The sequence below is a fragment of the Phocoena phocoena genome, chromosome 7 (genome assembly GCF_963924675.1).
Source record: "Phocoena phocoena chromosome 7, mPhoPho1.1, whole genome shotgun sequence".
NCBI classification, from domain to species: Eukaryota; Metazoa; Chordata; class Mammalia; order Artiodactyla; family Phocoenidae; genus Phocoena; species Phocoena phocoena.
In genome coordinates this window covers 38,421,682-38,438,852 of record NC_089225.1, presented here as the reverse complement: position 1 = coordinate 38,438,852, position 17,171 = coordinate 38,421,682, and the positions used below count along the sequence as shown (strand labels likewise).

The following is a 17,171-nucleotide window of genomic DNA, read 5'->3' as shown; positions in this document are numbered from 1 at the left end:
TAATGCTCCCATGTATATCGGCACTTGGCCTTCAAGTTCAGAATTAAAAGCCCAAATAAATGAAAGTTTTGTAAGTAAGCCAGGTGGCTAAAATTCTAACAGCTAATCCTAGATCTGCCACTACTCTGCTGGGCCCTTGACAACTACTTGATTTCTTCAAGTTGTATTGCCTTTTTCTTAAAGTCCTTTCATGGTATTCTGTAAAGCACCAGGTTGTAAAATAGTGCAATTCTAAATTTACTGGGATTCAGCACTCTTAAGGAGCCAATACTGCTGAACTAGAAATCATCCTGGACTACCATATATTGCAGTGGCTAAGAGCTGGACTTTATGCATAGATAGGCCTGGGTCTATTTACTTCCTATGTAGGGGAGACTTTCTAAGCCTCAGTTTTCTCATCTATAAAGTGAAAATAATAATGTCAAACTTAAAGATTTGCTATGAGGACCAAATACGATAACACTTGTAAACTGTCCTGCAGAACACATAGTTATTAATGTTAAGATATAAAACAAACACACACACAAAATTCTCAGATTCTCAAAAAGGGCAATTAGGGCTTCCCTGGTGGCGCAGTGGTTGAGGGTCCGCCTGCCGATGCAGAGGACACGGGTTTGTGCCCCGGTCTGGGAAGATCCCACATGCCGCGGAGCGGCTGGGCCCGTGAGCCATGGCCGCTGAGCCTGCGCGTCCGGAGCCTGTGCTCCGCAACGGGAGAGGCCACAGCGGTGAGAGGCCCGCGTACCGCAAAAAAAAAAAAAAAAAAAAAAGGGCAATTACATGGAATAAGTCACCAGTTATTTAGACTTAAAAAGCCCATCTGCTCTGCAGAGAAAGTATCCACTACAAACGTGCATTTGAGAATGGGCAGTACACATTCAAAGAAATTGTCAGAGAATAATTTCAGAGGATAATACATTAATATAAAGTGACTTAAAATAACCAGAGCAAGGATTCTAAAGGCATTACAAAGACATGTGTGCAATTATTGAGAGATATTCAATACAATACACATATTTGTTTTATTTACACTACATAGAACAATAACTACCTGGTTAATTCATTTCTACCTATACAGTAACTATATCAAAATAAAAGTCTCATATAATTTGATACATTAAAATAATAGAAACTGGAGTATATATTTATTGATGTGAATAAGATAAGTAACAGTTTTGACAGATATTTGAGGAGAACAGCTATTAAATACAAAGATACTTGGACTATTTCAGAAACACTTGTCTCAAAATAAAAACATCAAAGTACAATTTGCTGAGGCAGAAGTTCTTTAAATTAATGGCAGCTGACTTTGCATCATAAAGCAACACAAATGCTGTTGCCTGTTACAAATCTAACCAGACTAGTAACAAAGTTTACATGAAGCGACAATTTAAAAAATTATTATAACAAAGACTCTACTTTCAATATCTACATAAAATTTACATTTATTCAACATATATTTAAAACAGAAAGATACAAAATGTACAAATCTAAGGAATGCATGATATTTGAGGTTTATTTGTTATTTTTCTTGAAAAAATGGCATGCTAATTATTTTATTTCGTTTCAACTTCATTTTTCTGTAAAAATTATAACTAAACACTGGAACTCAACCTCCAAACCTGACGACAAGGGAAGGATTCCCATATATATATTTCCGTTACTTTATGTATATTTCACTGAATATGATATTTGAAACAATTCAAGCTATTAAATTTTCTGTCTTTTTTTGGTCCTAAGATGGAACAGGTACCTTCAGTTTGTTGTAGAAAAAAGTCCTATGGAAAAGCATATATAACACTGATGGTAACTAGATGGCCATTCCCAGATTTAGAAGGAATACCTTAAAATAAAATATCCTATAATAAAAATCTATATATTATATAAGATCTATATATTACAGGCTCTTTTTATCATAAAGATCTATAATAAAAGACATAAAAAGAACCATTCCTGGCTCTGTCATAAAATGGAAACACGAGTTTAGGTAGGCATTTTGCCTTTCTATGCTTCATTTTCTTTACTTATATTTCCTTCCCCAACCACCTCACAAAATTGTAAGGCTTAAGCAAAATAAAGAATGAGAACATTTTTTAAAAGAAATATAAAGAATATTATTATAATAGAAAACCTGAACTCACTTAATATTAAAATGTCTAAGATAAGTCATTTCTTAATAAGAGCCTAACAGTAGAGGTTATTGAGAATTTAATTTAAACTTTAGCCATAATAGAAAGTGAAAAATCACATCTTATTGCCACTTCAAGCATCATTCAAATTATTCTAATTTCATACCCTGGTACATCTATATGTCAAGATATTAACACTGAGAAAACTCTGACTTTACTATTTTATGTGATAAAACTAAGCTGCTGTATACATTTTTGTTTATTTATGAAACAATCTTTCCTTATATATTTCAAGTTTTTAATTCTATCTACTGTGAAAACACCTCTACCTAAAACATATTAAATTTTATCATTCTTTATCTGCTGGTACTTGTAAAATAGTAATCTCGTACACTGTTTCAATACTCTTCTTCATAAGAACGAAACTGATTGAGCAGAAGGATGGTACAATATACAAAGTAACACTAACCAACATAAGCACAGTTGGTGGCCCAGGTTTATTTAAGAGAATCAGCATCTGTATTATGTTTTTATTCCAGTAAGTCCCTATTTATTTGCAAACACTACTCTGTTCCTCAAGCCAAATCCAAGTTCTGCAATATCTCTGGCTTGCCAAATCAATGTGGAGCATGACTAACTTTGCATAAACTACAGGCTCTTCTATCCAAAAATACGACCCCTTTTCTAATCGTTTCAAAATCTTTTGAGCACAGTTATTCCCCTCTTTAAAAATATATCTCTAGATAAGAAAACGTCAGGAGTTAGAAAGCTATCAAGTGCCATCTTTTTATTTTTTTAATTAATTTATTTATTTTTATTTATTTTTGGCTGCATTGGGTCTTCGTTGCTGAGCATGGGCTTTCTCTAGTTGCAGTGAGCGGGGGCTACTCTTCATTGCGGTGCGCAGGCTTTTCATTGCAGTGGCTTCTCTTGTTGCAGAGCACATGCTGTAGGCACGCAGGCTTCAGTAGTTGTGGCACGTGGGCTCAGTAATTGTGGCTCACGGGCTCAGTAGCTGTGGCTCGCGGAATCTAGAGCGCAGGCTCAGTAGTTGTGGTGCACGGGCTTAGTTGTTCTGCGGCATGTGGGATCTTCCCAGACAAGGGCTCAAACCCATGTCCCCTGCATTGGCAGGAGGATTCTTAACCACTGCACCACCAGGGAAGTCCTCAAGTGCCATCTTGCTAGTCATATTGCCTTTCCTTTTCTTCTTGCCCACTTGATAATGGTGTTAGCCAGAAATTCTGAGAGATTACGGAATTTTTGTTTGAAAATATACACCATTTTTGGGCTTCCCTGGTGGCGCAGTGGTTGAGAGTCCGCCTGCCGATGCAGGGGACACGGGTTCGTGCCCCGGTCCGGGAAGATCCCACATGCCGCGGAGCGGCTGGGCCCGTGAGCCATGGCCGCTGAGCCTGCGCGTCCGGAGCCTGTGCTCCACAACAGGAGAGGCCACAACAGTGAGAGGCCCGCGTACCGCAAAAAAAAAAAAAAAAATACACCATTTTTACTATTCTATAAAAAAATGTATTTCAAATATAAAAAAATAAGATGTAAGTAAAGCTTAGGAGTTTGGTAACTATGTTTTTAAAATAAGAAAGAAATTTTTGTTTTTAATTAGGAAGTTATCACTTACCCGGGGAATCTACTCTAGTTGCTTTCAGACATATTTTTATCTGTAGCCAAATATTTTCATTTGTAGAAAACTGCATAATAGGTGCAAATTTATTAAATCTGTTTCATGAGGCTATACTTGAGGCTGCCAAAGGATGAAGCTCATGGAAGAGTGTGGGCAGTACTTCCAGAACTTTCAGGGACCCAACGCACTTTAAATGTTTTAAATAGCTAGGCAGGAGCTTCTGAGAGCTGATGACTGAACAATTACGCAGTTTGGTTTAAGGACTGATAAATCTAGTGAGTAAGCTTTGGAAAAACACCATGAATTAGTTACAGGTCGTATTGACGGAAAGTCTGATCTTCACATGAATGAAGACTTAAAATTCAGCTGGGCTAGAGGAATCTATCTGCAGCCTAAACCAGGGTCCACCATAAAAACCACTGTAAACCATAAAACCCATGCCACAAGGAAAGATACACTAAGAGACAAAGAAGCAGTCAATGATAATGTTAAATGAATGCCTCATGTGGAAAGATGGTGGAAAAGAAGAAAAAAAATACTTCACTTGCGTTTAAACTAAGGAAATTTCAAATATTCATAAATTTGACTATTAGGATGAAACCAAGCATAAAACCTACGACTATATATTGCAGAGTTACAATGCCATGATCTGAATCGGGGTTCCCACACGCACTAATTGTAAGGCTTAATTCAAGTTTCTTAGATATTCTATGCCTCCATTTTTCTATTCACAAAATATGAACAGTAGACGCTACCTCATAAGACTCTGAGTATCTGATGAATTAATACACATAAAGCTCTTATAACAGTGCCTGACACATAGGAGGAGTTCAATATACACTAGTTATTATTAGTAGCAATAGTAATACTATCATCATGAACAGCATAGAAAGAACAAGAAAAAAAGAATAAGAATTCTCTTCCCCAATCCTTCTAGAAGCAGTATATGTTCAGTGTGTATGTTTAGGGCGTCAGGAGACAAGATGAGCATCACAAATATATTCAGTATTTAAAGTATATTTATATTAAATTGAAAATGTATTTAACATTAAATATATTCAATATTTGAGCATTACAAATATATTTTATATTTAATTATGAGAAATATATTTAACAGATGTAGTTGCTGATGGAGTATGGGTTACACAGGATTTTACAATTGTCAAAACTCATTGAACTGTACATTTAAGATCTGTGCATTTCACTCTACGTAAATTACAGCTCATTTTCTTAAGGCAAAACCAAAATGTTAATGTACCTATTATATGATTCCCTGATTTAATGACATTTTGATTAACTAAAGAAATTATAGTCCAATTGCATCAGATAAGAGTGCTTCTACTTATGACCTTTCTGATCTCATTTCTTACCAAGTGACCAGTCCGTTTTCTCTGCCCACTGATATGGTCATAGCTCCCTGCTCTTACTTCCTTCAAATCTTAGGTTCTAGCACACGGAGTGCCTTCCTACCAACCTATATAAAAGAGCACACAACTTATCACTCTATATTTCCTTAGCTCACTTTATTTTTCTCTTGGTACCTATTAACAACCTCCCAGCATTTTAAAAAAATGTTTTTTGTAATTTGTTTATTATTTGTCCCTTTTTCTTAAATAGTAAGCTGTATGAGAACAAGGTTTCATATCTCTTACATATGCCCTCTCTCACTTCAATATATTTAAATTTTAAAACTCCAGCAGTGTTTTATGTGCAGAATTGTACTCCTCCCTCCCCGCAAAAGATTCATATGTAAAGTCTTAACCCCCAGTATTTTAGAATGTGACTTTGGGGATAGATCCTTTAAAGAGGTAATTAAGTAAAAATTAGGTCATACAAATGGGCTCTCATCCAATATGACTGGTATCTATCTAAGAAGAGGTTATTAGGACACAGACACACATAGAGGAAAGGCCATGTGAAGACAGAGAAGGTGGTCATCTACACACAACACAGAGAGGCTTCAGAATGAAACCAACTCTACTGACACATTGATTTTGGACTTCTAAAATCTGTGAGAAAATTAATTTCTGTTGTTTAAGTCACCCAGTCTGTCATACTTTGTTATGGCAGCCTTAGCAAACCAATACACTTGTTAAATTTAACTTTCCCCTACACCACTCCTACATGCAAACAGATGAACATGACTAGAAAGAAACCCCAAAAATATGCTGCCTGTTCTCACTTTAAATCTATGAATTCACACTGGACTTGCAGTGCCTGGCAGCCATCCTGCAATAGTTCTAGTCAAATCAATCTCCATCCCTCAGATAACATTTGCACCTTGTTTGCCTTCAGACTGCCATCTCCAAACTATTTCCTCTCAGCTCATCACTACACTACATGTATGCATTTAGCAGAGAAGATATAAACAATCAGAAGAGAATTTTGCATACTGCCAAGTGGAGTGTATCAACTTGCTGGTTCCTATTACCGCCACCCCTAAATCTGCAAGTCCAAGTGTGACAATGGAGGAACTATCCTTTTAGGAGTACAGCACCCTCCGCTCCCACACTTTCACGAATTTTACTGATGCACTTGTCTCTTTTGCACCAGTTTTTCTTCTCGAATGAGTCATTTCTATCAATACAAAGATGCTATATGGAAAATCATCTTAAACCAAGTTGACCCCACCCACATTCCTCTTCAGCGATGCTTCCTGCTCTCTGCCTACCTGTAATACAAAATTCTGCAAAGAATTATGTATAATCACTGTCTACACATCCCATATCCTTATCCTCCCATTCTCTTTTAAACTCAACAGGCTTAAGCTCCTTCCACTATATGGAAAACATATTGGATACAGTCATGGCCAAGTCCAATTGTCAATTCTCAATATCTTATAAAACTCCTAGGCAGGATTTGACATAAATTAGCCAAAATACTTTGTACTCTTTTCTGGCAACTCTTTTCTTTCACATCCCCTATTTGATCTTACAGCAAATTCTGTTGGCTCTACCTTCAGATTTAACACACTTCTCACCAATTCCACTGCTGCCATTCTAAATCAAGCCACCATCACCAACTTGACATATTGTTTCAACTTTTTTTTTTTGAACATCTTTATTGAGATATAATTCACATTAAATTCACCCATTTGGTGTACAATGCAATGGCTTGTAGTATAGTCACAGAGTTGTGCATCCATTACCACAATCAATTTTAGAACACTTGCATTACCTTGAAAGAAAGCAACTCCCCTTTGCTATAACCCTTCAACCCTCCCATTGCTCCTAGCTCTAAGTTACCACTAATTGAGTTTCTGTCTCTATAGATTTGCCCATTCTGAACACTTCGTATAAATGAAGTCATACAATATGTGGTCTTTGTGACTGTCTTCTCCAGTTAGCATAATGTTTTCAAGACTTTATCCGTGTTGTAGGATACACCAGTACTTTATTTCTTTTTCTTGACAAATAATATTTCATTGTATGGATATACCACATTTTATTTATCCATGTAGCAGTTGATCCCCATTTGTGTTGTTCCCACTTTTTGGCTATCATGAATAATTTGGTGATGAACATTCATGTACAAGTTTTTATACAGACATATGTATTTGTTTCTCAAGTATATACATAGGAGTGGGATCACTCAATTATTTTCTTAAATACACCCCCATAGAAATCTATTCTTCACACAGAAGGTGGTCTGATCATGCTAAAACTTAAGTTTGATCAGGTCTCTTCTATGTTCTGATCATTATTGACAAATGGCTTTTTTATCACATTTAAAGTAAATTCCAAATCCCTAACTTCGCTATAACACAAACAAATCTGGATCTTGACTGCCTTTCAGATTTCATCTTCTAACTCTCTCTCCTTTACTTAATGCACTCCAGAATCTTTGTGCTTGAAGTACCCTCTAGAACGCTGTTCGCCTAAGTAATCCAATGGCACAACCCTTCACCCTTTATTCAGATCTCTGCTCAAACATCCCCAGAGTCTTCTTTTCTGGGCCAACTTATCTGAGATAATGCCCTTCCACCATCTATGCAATATACTTAAGTGGTTTATTCGGAATACGTATCACTAGTACTTGTTAATTTATTTATTGCCTCCTTCCGCCCCATGGAATTATGTCTATTATTCTCTGTGCTATCCTTAAGACACCAAAAACATTTTCTGGCACAAAACAGGTGCTTGATAAACACCTGTTAAATGAATGAATGCAAGAAGGACCAAGAAGTAAAAGGTCTGGTAAAAATGTGGGGAAAATTAAACAAACCTTGGCAATCATAATAATGAAAACTGAAAACATTAAACATTCATTTGGTTGAGTTGTGGGTGAATGGTGCTCTAAACTGAAAATAACTTGTTCACCAGCATAAAGCTGCTCTCTTGCTTCATGCCCTCTGATACCTCTGGTCCCCTCTACCCTGACTTCAACTGCTTTAAGACAAAAATATGATTAAGGGTGAAGGTGAGGTAGGTTGTCACCAGGGCAGACTGAAGTTCCTATGCACCTGTATAAATATGGTTCCGAAGTTAAGGGGGGGATGGTGGAAGTAGAATTTCCACCTACAGCTCTGTTTGAGTATGGCTCTGTTTCGTACAGGCACCTAAGTCATCATCTTAACCCAGTCTCAGGTTACACTGCTGCTATTCTCGTCCAATCAGCCACCTCTGGCAACAGTACTGTGGCCCATGAAACTAAGCTGGGTCGGCTTTCTGATTTCCAAACCCCCTACAGTCTGACAATGCTGTGTCTTTTGTTGCAAAGGCCACTCAATGATGGAGTAATAGGAAAGGTATTAGATTTTCCATAAACTCTACCAAAGTTTTTGCTGAATGTTGGAATGACCTCCTCAGAAACTGACTGAAAAAGATATCTGACCAAACTTCTAATCAACTCCTGGTCCACCCACCTGAGCAGGACAGTGGCTTACTAAGTTTGGCCTTCCCAAAAGAAAGTTCATCTTCTCTTGGCCACCTACTGATTAATGATCAGGATGAAATGGGTGGGGAATTTTATAAAATTATTTTTGAAAATATGGATTCCACCCTGTCCATTCCTGAAACATGGTGCATTTTTCTCTCCCCAACAACAACCTCAGGTCCGTCCGGTTGGCATACCTCTAACGGGCAGTGCAGCCACTAAGAGGCCTGGAGCATTAAAACTTAATTCTGACTCCACCACCTGGATTCTTGTGTTGGACTGACATGGTCCTAGACCATGAGGATAATAAGCTCTTTGTTGTGTACACTGCTAATGGAATCCAACTACAAAGGACAATGTGAGCCAACATAGGTGGTATCTGTAAGTTTTGTAAAAATGCCCTTGTCCCACTCATATTTAACCCTTCCATACGAAAGGTCTGGGTCACAGTAAAAGATGTTGTAAAAAGAGAGATGATGTTATATTTATTAGGCTAGGACACACAAAATGTCATGGCTATGGAGGGAGCTTAACAACCCTGATATCTGAGGAGAAAACAAATTGTATCCAAAGAGGTGGAGGGGAGCGGTGGGTGAGGGGCGGTCAATTCATACTCTCTTTGTCTCCCCAACATTAGAGCCTGGCAATATAATCACATGGCCTGCCCGAGTGAAGCAGCTTCTGCAGCTGGCAGTCTGAACTACTATCTCTTTGTCACCTCATCCCTATGCTATAAAACCGAAACACTCATGTGGGCATGACCAGACCTGAACTACTAGCCTGCTGTGCCTGATGCCCTCAATGGCAGCTACCGAAGAGACCCTTTCTCTGCTTCCCCTGATGTCTGAGCAGCTTTGGGTTATGCTCTATATGGCCATCCAGGCTATAAATAAGTCTTCAGTGACATGGCACATGCTTAACCGTATCAACGTAATGGTGATCCAAATCAAGTTTATCAGCAAATATTGAACTAGAGTGACCCGTGTCCCTTTGGATTTCATGTTTGGATCTGGGGCAGAATGGCCTATGGACTGTCTTGCCACTGGGGACTGAGGTACTTGATTGCCTACTGTAATGACAACCAAGGATCAGCAAATCCGGCTAAATTCTCTTGCACTAGTCCCCTGGATAATAAGGTGGCCTTAGGCTACATCTGGGCTGCATAAAATAAGACCTACTGATACCCTCTGAGACTTATTTACAGCGATTGAGTCCAGGACCCTGGGAGACATGATTGAAGTCAAAACTGCAGGTTTGCCTAATCCTGCTGTTTTAAGTTTTGCTCATAATAACCTTAAGTAAATACAGTATGAGAAAAATGGAATGGAATCGTTCCCAGCCTCTATCAGATTAATCAAGATGTTCAATGGAATGGCAGACTCATGTGAAAATTCACCAGAAGCCAAAATGATGAAGGACCCAAAGGTAGCTATTGTTGGGAGACCCTCCTCCTTAGGGTCTCTCACACTCCTACACTTCTCGCTGTGTGTGCCTATATGCAGGGCCCCAAACACTCTTCACACAGGCCGTTTCTCAGGGCTGTGTTTACAGTGATCAACTTAAAGAATGAGGTGAGGTCTTTCTCTGGGACAAAGAGCAACCTTTTACTGCTTTCTATAAAATGGTGGATTCCCTATGGCTATTGTTCTTTTCCTGAAATGCAGCCTATCGTGTGTGCAGGCATCCACTGGTGCAGTCCACACTACCGCTGTGGGATCTGGGAGGCAAGGGGAGCTGACGCAAACATGTTGAAACTTAAGCTACTTGCTGTGCCGTGACTAAAAATGTCCTTTGCCCTGACACAGGAGTCTATTCTGCCAACGTCCATGAAACAGTAACAATCTAACTTATTAGTGTTTAATTAAGTACAATCAAATTCCAGACCCTTCATAGACCTGAAATCATCACACAGAAAAATCAGGAAGTGTGTATATGTGTTGCGTGGATTTTCATACATATAGAAATTTTTCTAAAAGGATACACCCGCTAAACTTGATAATCTCTAGGAGGAGAATTGATTTATAGTCTTCTGTAGTTCTGAATTTTTAATAAAAGCATGTATTATTTCCAGAATAAAACTACTACTTTAATTATAACAAGAAATGTACGCCTTTCATTTATCCTACAGAAAAAACTGAGTATCTACACAGATGCCAACATCTATGCTAGGCACTAAAGATAAAACAGATGAAAAGATGCAATCTCTGCCTTCCTGTTTAGGATCCAGTAGGGGAGATAGACAAGAGCATCAGAGTAGGGATAAGAAAAGAGGTAAGCGAAACATTTGGAGTGATTCCAAGATGTGGAACTCTTTTCAACAGATAGTTATAATGTGTAATTATTAATGTTAAGAGAATACAGCACCAGATAGAATAATTGGGCATAGAGAGAGTGAAAGAAAGCTGAAGCTTTATAGAGAATGTGAATATGGCAGACATCATTTTTCAAGGCAGTTTTTTACACACTGGTCTTTTCAGTCACGCTTGGGTATAGCGATATCCATTCTATGAAGATACTGTGAATGTCAAAGCCTAAAATATATGTTAATGAGACTCTACAAGCAATAGATTCTCATTAAAACATAATGAAATTAAGTCTTCATTAAAAAAAAAGCTTGTAAAAAGCAATACATGACCCTCAAAAAATAATGAAATTAAATGCTATAAAAACTGTATCAACCTAAAAACTGCTCATCTTTCATTTGTTTAAGGTATTTAATAACTGCTCAGTATTCATTTTATAACATGACATACCAGTGGTTTAAGCTTGTTCATTAATAGTTGCCAAGAGAGGCAAACAGAAATCCAAAGTGTTCAACTGGATATAAAACCCAGAGATTTAAGACAACAGTAGAGCATTTAGACAGTTCCCAGTAGACTTTCACTAGCAAGCTGGCCATCTTCTGCCATAAATCACATGATTAAAAAGAAAATAAATGAGTCCGCTGAGACATTAAACCATTAGAAAATCTTAACCTCAGTTTCCTACTTCCTAGCTGGCCTTAAGGATTTTGAATTCTTCATGACAAAAGATGTAAGGAATGAATTACAAGTGTTCCTTCAATGAAACAGTCAGGGTAATGTGGCTATTTCTAGTCTAGATATTCTTTTCAAAACAGGGGTGTTTATTTGTAGAAAATAATGAAGAATAATATTAAATTAGCTTGTAAAATTATATCACAGCCACTCTGTTTCAACAAGCAATTAGTGCGAGATAAAAAGAGAATGAAGTATCATCAAACAAAAGCCCAGAACTCTAGGGCACAAAAGGATCCCAGCAGCACAAAGGAAAGGATGCTGAAGGGACTTGGTTACAGAAAACTCCAAAAGTAAAATAGACTAAATAAAGCTGCTTTTTGATATTCTATCCTAAAATTACACAAATGTAAATAAAACTTTAGTTGTCGGCTTGAATATTTTAATTTAGTAAAATTTTTACCATAATTGATACATGAGAGAAATGTACACGTTTCTTAAAACTAATTTTAAAATTATTAACAAGTAAAATATTCAACTTCTTCCACTCAAAAGAAGCAAAAATCAAAAACACTTTATTAAAGCCACTATATCCTTACTTATTAGTCTGATTTGCAGCTTCAGTTTTCTCCGGGTTTTTTCTGCAACCTTCCTGGTGAAGTTATTAACCATAAATTAAGTGCCATAAAAGACAGGCAATTAGAGGAAAGAAGTCAATAAAGAGCTAAAAATCAGGATATTGAATAATTAGCCCCCAATTAATGGAAAGTTAACTGAAATTATTATATCCCCCAAGAATTAACATTCGTATTCTTATTAACAGAGCAACATTGTTATAGGAAATTGCTAAAAACTGTAACTTGTTAATCAATATAAAGCAATGTAATATAATGAAGTATGTAATCCAATAATAGAAAACACAGAAATATTATAAAGTAAGGATATTTGCCAAAAATACATGAGAAAGAGAAAAATGTGCCTCTTTACAAAATTTAAAAATTAAGCAGAGATTACCATGATATATAAGCACATGAATAAGCAAGCAGAAAACAAGGCTACATTTCCCTTGTCATCTGGGGAAACTATTAATTCATTTAATTAGGGATTATGCCAATTAAAAAACTGTAAATTAAATACTGTTTTTGAGAAAATTATATTTTCTCGAAGATGGGATAAAATGGGTCCTTACAGGTAGAAATGTAAATTGGTAAAAACTTTTTTGGGGAGAAATGTGGTTTATTAAAAATAAAAATGATTTTTGACCTGCTTTCTTAAAAATAATCCTAAATTTCTCCACTGCAAAACTCTCTTGTTACAACCCCATACTAAAGAAAAGGCTTCATGGACAATGCTATGACAGCATTATTTATAAAAAGAGTACATAGGTATACACAGTTATGATAAATTATAACAAATAGAGAGACCCAAAGGATTGTCAGAAGTTATTCACAGGGCTTCCCTGGTGGCGCAATGGTTGAGAGTCCGCCAGCCGAAGCAGGCGACACGGGTTTGTGCCCCGGTCTGGGAAGATCCCACATGCCGCGGAGCGGCTGGGCCCATGAGCCATGGCCGCTGAGCCTGCGCGTCCGGAGCCTGTGCTCCGCAACGGGAGAGGCCACAACAGTGAGAGGCCCGCGTACCGCAAAAAAAAAAAAAAAAAAAGTTATTCACAAAACAGAATAAATAAGAAAGAAAAGGAAGGCAGAACCTCCCATTAAAAATAAAGCTTGATTTAAGTATTCTGTTTCAGAATTTCTCTCTTCTACTGATCTCCAGTATTAGAGAATCTATGTGACTTTGGAAAGATAAAATTTCACCCTACATGTCATATTCTATTAACCTCCACATTCCTTTTTAAAAAAGTGGCTAACTTTCCAAACCTGGAGTTTCACCTAAGATTCAGGAGCTATTTTTTTTCTGTTTGCATTTGTGGCCTTTCTTCCAAATAAATACCCTCTTAAAACCATCAGGACCAATATTTAAAAGCAATTACTGAAACTGGGGAAGACTAAGGACTTGTAATCACTCTCACTGTTGCAGCCTGCATTTCATCAAATCCAACTACATTTTTACGAAAGAAACAACATGAATGGACTTTGTATTTCACTTATGTAAGGAAACTGTAAAATATTGAAGACATACCTACTCAGACCCCAAAATGCTCTTCCCTTATAAATGATTTAGGTTAAAATGGCATGTTAATTGAAATACCTGAGAACTACAGTGATTGCTGCTCTAGAAAAAGTCTCCCATCAATAGTAGACTGTCGTTTGAGAAAATCTTTACTGAGATAATGGCAAAAATGATTAGATTGAAAAATCAAATTTCCATGAGCAAGAAAACTTTCCTGTTAAAAGCAAGGCACCCCAGTATTTGTTTTTATTCAGAGTCCCAAAAAAAAAGCCAGATGTAGTATACAGCTAATATAATCTATCCTACAGTCTGTTTTCAAACAACCAATCTAAAAGTACTGTCTTAAGTGACCTTAGTTATCATTTTAATGCAATAATTAAATCACATTACATCTCTGGGGTACAAAATAATGTATGTCCATTTATCATTTTGGGCCTGTTGTTACCAATTAAATCAACTTCTGGAAACAATTCTTCTTTCAGTATTATTCACCAGAAATTAGCAATGGGGAATGCGGTGGGGGGCTAGGGAGTAGTAAGGGGAAGGAGAGAAGTCATTATCACCCTATTCAAACTTGTCTCAATTGTTAGATTCCTTTCTAGAAATGGTATTTTTATAGATTATATCATAGCAGTGAGAAACAATGTTATTAATAGGCAGTTTTTCTTATTACAGCTTATTTTTGAGTCAAGGTCAAAATTTTAGAGTCAAATTCTAAAAGCAAACAACTCATAAATTTTCTGCAAAGGTTTTACAGTTTCATAGCTTAAACAGCAAAGTATAAAGCTTCAAGATCAATAACACCTGTTAGTACAAGGAAAAGCTCCACTATTTATGTGGCTGAATGTTTACGGTATTTTCTTTTGATTTTGATAGGCAGAATAAATAATTCCAACCAGTGATTGACCTCTGAACAAATCAGTAGGTGTGCTCCACATCAAAATCTCTTATCGAACTTCCCTGGTGGTGCAGTGGTTGAGAGTCAGCCTGCCAACGCAGGGGACACGGGTTCGTGCCCCGGTCCAGGAAGATCCCACGTGCCGCGGAGCGGCTGGGCCTATAAGCCATGGCCGCTGAGTCCGGAGCCTGTACTCCGCAACAGAAGAGGCCACAACAGTGAGAAGCCCGCATACCGCAAAAAAAAAAAAAAAAAAATCTCTTACCTATTAATTTCTGTGAAATGAAACAGTGTTCAAACTGAGAAAGAAAATGCTGGTATGTTTCTTCTCTTGCAAAAAACCATAATCAATATAAAAATTATCAGATTTCCCACATCCATTCAGCTCCATCCCAGCAGAACAGCAATCAACATTTTATTTTTCTTTTTGCTTCACATTTCTGGCAGATAGGTACAAAGGCAGCAATCTGAATCAATGAAACCTATTAACTGCTGCATGGGATTTTTTTCTTTATACCAATTTTAATTCCTGGTTATTCACACTCTCTCATTGTATTAAATTACATTTCTCTTTGATCAGATTTAATCATGTTACTCTTCATATTTCATATATTCCTTTTTTATTCATCTCATTTCCTCGCCATATTCTCCTCTTCTTCCAGTTATAAAAGTCACCGAACCAGGATTTTTCATTTCAATTTATAATTGGCTTTGCAGGATATATTTGTCAGTTGTTTTTTCCACATGTCAATTATTTTTCCCATTCTTTTCCAGCTTTCTTGTACTTTCTTCCTCTTCTATGGAGAAAACACCATATCTCTTGACCATCCCAATATTTCTCCATAATCTCCACTTGCCATTATACAGAAGCTCTTTTTCTCTTACCCAGCGCCTGAATGCATATTCTAAGTTCTTTCTTTATTCCAACCAAAATGACAATTGATGATCCCCCTAAGAAAGACTGTACTTGTAGTCATGTGCCACTACTAAGACACTGAAGAGGCTAAATAATAGCAAAAATACCAGAACAATGAACATTTGTATGAAAGAGCCAGAAACATACAAAATGTTGCTTTTTCTAAAAATTCAGCCATATGTAGTATGGTTAGGGGTATTAGACAGACTTTGATTCAAGTCCTATCTCTGCCATCCTTCAATTTGGAGATATTGGAGAGGTTAATTTGCCCAGCTAAGTCCAGTTGTTCCCAGATTTATAAAATAGCAATAAGAGCTCTCCCTACTTAAAAGGTCATGGGAAAGAGTATGCACATAGAATGAGAATCAGAGGCACCTGCACATAGTAACTAATCGGTACATTTTAGCCATTGCTACTATTGCGATCAATATCATGATGAGCAAAAAATTTTGTTAACACAACTCAGAAAGACAAAAGCATTTAATAGTCCTTCAAATATAAAATGTTTATTTCATTTATTTGGCAAATTTAAGTACCTAAAGTCTCTCAACCCTATGCTAGATGCTTGGGACATCTTTCCTCTCAGAGCTTTTAATACAGTATTTCCAGATAAAATCAAAGACCTGCTAAGAGCAGGTCCATTGTTAAGAGTACCCATTTTATTATTTTTACTTTGTTCTTTATGCATTCCATCACTTTATATATCTTAATTAAGTTTATTATAGAAAAAATTAGGGGTATTCATAAATTTGCTGGTAGACTTTGACGATTTTGAGGCAGCTATGAGACATAAAGTAGGACTTCCCAGAAGGCAGGTGAGTATAGGAGTTGAATTTTAGGACAGATAAAGATGAGGGAGTTAGCAAACCAATGTTAATTAAAGGCATGAAAATTTCCACAAAGAGTCCTATAGAGTGCACTTTAAAAGAAAGTTAAGCCCACAAGTGAAATTGGGCGAGGTCTATCAAGGGAAGAGAAAATCATGAGAGTGTAGTGTTAAAGATTCCAATAGAAGGAATATTGTAAAACAGAGGGCATGATTAATGGTACAAAATCATGCTAAGAGATCAAAGAAGTATAGTCTATATGTAGTCCCAGGACTAACTTCAGTGGTGTAAGAAAAAACAGTTTCAGACAAGCAGGGGAAAGCAAGCCTCTGTGTGTTGAGGTGTGAATGGAGGATGAGGATTTGGGACAGAGAATGGAAACAATTCTTGGAAATGTTTAATTGTGAGTAGAGATAAGAGTTACTGTATAGCTGAAGGTGGACTTGGAATGAAGGGAGGATTTGTGCAGAGATGCTTATTTGTTTTTAAGCAGAAAGATACTTTGACATGCTTAATGCCAATGCGAAGGAAATCAGGAGAGAGGGAGAAGATTGAAGATACAGAAGAGGAAGAAAATATTCATTTGAGTTATAGGGCTCTTAGGACACATACAGGTATAAGGTCCAGAGCATGCATGATGGCACTGGCTCACGGAGGAAGACACATCAGAAGGGAAGAATGAAAGGATTTATGGATAGAAGTAAATTAGCAGGAACCCTGAAGTTCACAGATGCTATTTTCTCTGTATGGCATCTTTTAAGAAGGAGAGAAGGAGAGTA

The 17,171-nt window shown here is 37.0% G+C and overlaps 1 protein-coding gene across 1 annotated transcript in view; it reads right to left on the bottom strand.

The window, feature by feature from the left end:
* Positions 1 to 17,171, bottom strand: part of GALNT13 (polypeptide N-acetylgalactosaminyltransferase 13) — a 554,418-nt gene that overhangs the window by 487,214 nt on the left and 50,033 nt on the right. The gene's annotated exons all lie outside the window — the stretch shown is intronic.